The sequence below is a fragment of the Oculina patagonica genome, chromosome 12 (assembly GCF_052425735.1).
Source record: "Oculina patagonica isolate OP01 chromosome 12, crgOcupat, whole genome shotgun sequence".
In the NCBI taxonomy this organism is placed as follows: Eukaryota; Metazoa; Cnidaria; class Anthozoa; order Scleractinia; family Oculinidae; genus Oculina; species Oculina patagonica.
In genome coordinates, this window is record NC_135769.1 from 17,520,254 (window position 1) to 17,525,761 (window position 5,508).

Here is a 5,508-nt window from a genome sequence, read left to right on the forward strand (position 1 = left end):
TTTACAACATCCCGGGAAAGGCACACGGTGCTTTGTCTTCACGAAACGGAAAATGTGCTTACCGAATGAAATTTTATGTTTAGCGCCAACACTGACGTCACGTGCGTCTAAAAATTGATTTCGCCGCATGAGCTGTCATTCGCGTTCGTAACGCAAGCATGACAAAACGCGTGACTTGGTGAATTCAATCCCATGTAGGTCCATGTACTATTCGTATTGTAGCTAGCGTTGTTTGCCGCGCGTGCTGAAGCGTGAGTGGCCTGAAGCCTTAAAAACGAGAGGAAATAGAGACAAAGGATGGAAGACTAGCGCCATTGTGGCATCACGCTGAAAAACATGTCCAGCTTCGTGGGCTACTAAAATATTGACCTGCATTTCGTTTGCGAAAACACATATGGAGTTCCTTTTGAATCGATATTGGGATATTGTACAACGATCATGCATGACTAACTCACGGGTTTTCTTTCTTTTCGTAAATTTTGTAATTATGAAAACGTAGAATAATCCGTTTGATCTAATGTCGATGCTTTCCTTTTTAGAAACGGACAGCTCAAGCAAGATCTTACAGCCAGCTTTTACTTTTGAAATCGTCTGGTTGACCACAGGAGTGTGACAGTAGTTTTCGCGGACAGTTTTAAAGCAGAGAATTGTAAAAATAATATCTAACTGTTTACCTTTTTTTTTTGCTAAACCATGTAAGGATTCTATTGATCAAATATCGTGTACTGTTTTATTTTGTTACCGTGACACCGGCGTTCAGGATAAAGCAGACTTATATAATAGATTTTAATTGTTGTTCGATTAAACAGCTAATAGATTGCAGTGAAATGTGTACAATTCACGCGATTTGTTTTATTAAAAGGATGTATTCTAAAACAAATGCTGAAGCGACTTGGTATTCTTATTGTAACATGACCGCCGTTGTCAAAAGTGCAGCAGAAATAATCGCATTTTGAAGAGTGAATCGTAACTCATCGTTCGAAAGGTTTGTTCTCCCAACTTAAGGAAGCATGGTTGCTGTTCTTGCTGACTTTGCCCAATGGTAAATGGATGGTGAAAACCAATCAAATAAACTGTCAATAATAAGCGAGCACGCCTGAAGGTAGAACAGACAAAGTTTTACCCGGAAGTGAGTTTGCTTGGTTTCTAATTATTCCCTTCGCCGCCAAGTGTATATAGGCTCGATTTCCGCCGCCTCCTCGAGTCCGGTCTTTGTTGCTTTCGGGGGGAGGAGTGCGGGCTCATTTTCCCGAAAAGCGGCTGGAAATCGAGCCTAAGTGTATGTGGCACTGCAGTGACTTGTCTGTTAGCTTTACGAGTGTCTGTCACTGTCACTGATCACGGAACGGAACAAATATTACGCCATGCGTGAATTTCATTGGTTCCTATTTATTCCCGTGTAAAATTTTTCATTCAAATTTATTCCAAAATAAAAACATTCGTCCGAAGCCCGTGTTTACGTGTGTTGTGCGCTTCAGTTCGTATACGGTTCAGTCTCGCAGGCTTCGTTAAAAGAGTGCTTTAGAAGAGTGTTGTGCTAAACAAAACCTAGCAGGGATGTTTTCTCGCGAAGGAATTTTGCGCTCTACTGTCTTCGCTGCCATCGGTGGAATAGTAGCAGTGGTGGTTTTAAAGTTGTTGGAGAAGAATGAAGCAACAGGGGCGCAGAATGAGATGAGGGAAGAGGACGGTTTGAACGAAGCTAACAAGCGGCCTCAAGAACATGACGAGAGGTTTTGCTGACAAAGTGAGTGTTTGTTCACATATTTTATTTCAATTGAAGCGATCGAGGAGCAAATTATTTATTTCAAAAGTTTTAATCGAACATCTGAGAAGTTTTGCTAACGTGACAGGGAATCGGCATATCGACAAAGAAACGATCTCCGCACCGTACTGCCACGCTTATACTTCCTTATTTTTTATCAATTTATCTTGTTTTTTTCTAGTTTTGTGTGCTAGCGTTTATTGTCATATATTTGGTAAAACATTGTAAATCAACATTACAACTTTGGAAAGATTTCTTTCTTGTCTTACTTTCCCGCGAAACGGCGCGCGCGATGCTTTGGAATGTTTTGAAACTGGTAAGGACCGCCCACGCACGCATATGCCGGCGCGCTCAATCAGCAATCGCAAGGTCTCACATGAATGGCTGGCTACCCTTTGAGAGAACAATCGAACAAACAACAGGAACAATGCCCCTAGCCCCCAAAACAATAGTAACTGCTACACTAGAGAACCAGTAGAGTTACAAGCTTACGAGAGCAAATACACTACTGAAAATGCTTACGGCACAATTCACGCATAAATTAACGTTCATTAATAAATGGATATTTTCTGAAAAGATTATCTGTTAAAAAAATCACCTCAAAATCTAGCGATCCTTAGAGCCTACAAAAACTTTTGTAATACCATATGAAATGCTTAGGCTGTGAATTTATGGTTTGCTTTAGAACACATGGAAGAGATGCCTGATTCTATTGTATGACTGCAAATTATTTACACACTAAAAGCGTGACTTCCTACGATACCGCGCGCTTCATCAATATCTAGGAGGAAGAGAGAAAATGGAAAAGAGATTGGCCCATATCCCTTGTGACTTAACGTGACAAACTAGTCCAGCTATCAAAACGGCTACCAAGGGTATCGAAACATAAAACGTTCATAAATGAATTCAAATTATAACGATTTTGACTGCCACGGTTTTTCTTCCTTTTCGTGAACTCTTAATGTAATTATGAAAACGCAGAAAAATTCTTTTGATCTAATGTCGATGCTTTCTTTTCTAGAAATGGCAGCTCAAGCAAGTATTTACAGCTAGCTTTTACCTTCGAAGACGTCTGGTCACCGTGTACCACATTTGACCACTGGACTGTGACAGTAGATTATAGCAAACAATTGTTAAACAGAGAATTGTAAATATCATATCTAGCTGTTTTCTTTGTAGGTTATTTGTCACTAGACCATACAAGACACTTGTGATTTTTGTTTCTTGATTTGATACACAGTGCGAGCATTTTATTTATATGCCACTGCTGTGTTTTGTTGCCGTGACCCTGGAGTTCACGACGAAACTTACTTTTTATTTGATGATGTTTAAAAATATATCATACAAGACACTTGTGATTTTTGTTTCTTGATTTGATACACAGTGCGAGCATTTTATTTATATGCCACTGCTGTGTTTTGTTGCCGTGACCCTGGAGTTCACGACGAAACTTACTTTTTATTTGATGATGTTTAAAAATATATCGCAGTGAAATGTGTATTCACGAGATTTGTTTTATTAAAAGGATATAAAAGGAAGCATGGTTGCTGCACTTGCTGACTTTGGCCAAAGATATAAGATCTTCAATAAGTTTTATGTCTCGTGGAAACCAATAAACAACAATAAGCAAACACGTCTGAAGATCAAATTTGCAAATTTTTAGCCGGAAACGAATTTGCTTGTTGATTTGCCTGCTGCGCGTTGCAGACGTCACGCGACAAACGCAACATGCGTGATTTAATCATTCCACACCAAACATTGCCCGGGAGGCGAATTCCCACGTAGACTCTGTGACCCCCTTCCGCGGTATGATTTTATTATGTCAGCGGTCAACCAACTAATCAATGATCAACTAGAAGCTGCCCGCAGTCACTCAGCGGTGACATAAATAGAAGTGGTAGATACGTCATGTATAAAAGTCACACAACGAGGCAATGAAACTAAAGTAGACGAGTGAGAAAACTGGGGTTAACCTCGGTGTAAAAACCTGTGAAATTTTCCTTTGTTTTGGAACTATTGAGGTTCTTTGTTGCGTTGAGTGCCCAACTGTACCCGCCTCGCCGACAGGATGTACTCTGTGTGCTCCTGTGTGCAATGCTATTAAAGGGGCAGCTTGAAATAGAACCTAGTTGTCGTACAAAGGCGCTTTCCCGTCTGCATGTCTGTTTTGCACTTCGTTGACAGCGTTTATTTTTAGGTATTTTGTTTGTTTTTATTAGCGAAAGAACCGATCACGCGATCACACGATATTCCCGCCATTTTTGGGCTTAGCAGCCAATCAGATATTAGCTCTCCCTCGTGGATTGGAGCGAGTAGGAGAATGAAAGACTAAGAGAAAAATAATCCCTTATCGGAAACAGTTTGCTTGTACCTTGCACACAAAAGTAGGAAAATAGCGTGTTTTGAACGGGATTAAGCCTTACAGAATTGTAAGTATATCGACGATATGTTAGAAAAAGCTTTTTTTGTCGTTTCAATTTGTATTTTATCCGATTTTGAAGATGTTATAATCGACCCACATGTATACCTTTACTTTCAGTTGACAAGCTAGCGTGTGCAAGTTGGAATTTGTGCCAATAAACTAGTTCACAACAACCGGTAGATCCCGTGGACCTTATTTTCCTTGTGAATTCAAGTAGTACCCTAACCCGTGGTGCGAAACAATGTCATCCTTCAATTGCTTTAGAATTGCGGCCTTTGCCTTCCGTAGACCTTTCTTTGACGAATGCGTTTCCTGACTTTTGCTCAAACATGGGTTGTACTGCAATTATAATCACATAACAGATTTTTGATAAGACTGAGACAAACTGTTTTAAATATATAAATATTCCAATTTTTTCTGAAGGAAAAACGATGCATGCCTTGGCTTCTTGCTTCCTATTATTTGAATTTTAAAATCACTTAAATACTCTGATGGGTCTGAAGGGTACAATTTTAGGGTCAATTTTCTGGGGTTCTCTCTACATCATAAGATTCCGTCAACAGTGGATTGTTTCTCTTCTTTTGTAAGTGAATTTCGATAACAAAACCAAGATAGTGACGACTGCAATTTCGTTTCGATAAGTACATTTACTATTGCATTTACTAGAGCACTTCATAGAATAAATTAATCATCGTCGGAAAAAATGAAAGAAACCACTCTTAGACAAATTGTCTTTAAAACAAAGACCTTGTATGTTTATTTACCTTTCTTACAATGATTTCGCATTCCTTAGTATCCATTTCGGTAAGAATTTTGATTGCGTAATTATCCGCAAACGCACATGCTGAGCATTGACCTAGCACTTCATTGCTAAATTTAATTGAATGATTGAACTATTACGAAATATTATTTCTCTACGTGGAGGTCAAGTTGCACCTAAAGACCGCTGGTTTACCGCTCATTCACGCCTAGTTAGTTATTACTTAAATGGGAAGACCGCTGACATGATAATATCATACCGCGGAAGGGGGTCACAGAGTCTACGTGTGAATTCGCCTCCCAAACATTGCCCACATCAGAACCCGCTACAAATCATTTTAACAGTGTAAAAATAAACATTTGGAAGTAGAAACATAGAAGCTAACAGTACGTAATCCTAACTAATTTCTCTTTCTTGAAAAAATTAGCTTCTCTTGTAACTACTCTTGAAATTAGAGGGTTTAATAAAGGTGATGTATGTAACTCCAGAGTAGCACATTCTCTGCGTTCCTTTAAACAGAACTTGCAAAATGATCTTATGGCTATATCTTCATAATTTTCG

General features: G+C 39.2%; 1 protein-coding gene across 2 annotated transcripts in view; it reads right to left on the reverse strand.

The window, feature by feature from the left end:
- Positions 1 to 5,508, reverse strand: part of LOC144632408 (uncharacterized) — an 87,088-nt gene that overhangs the window by 32,723 nt on the left and 48,857 nt on the right. The gene's annotated exons all lie outside the window — the stretch shown is intronic.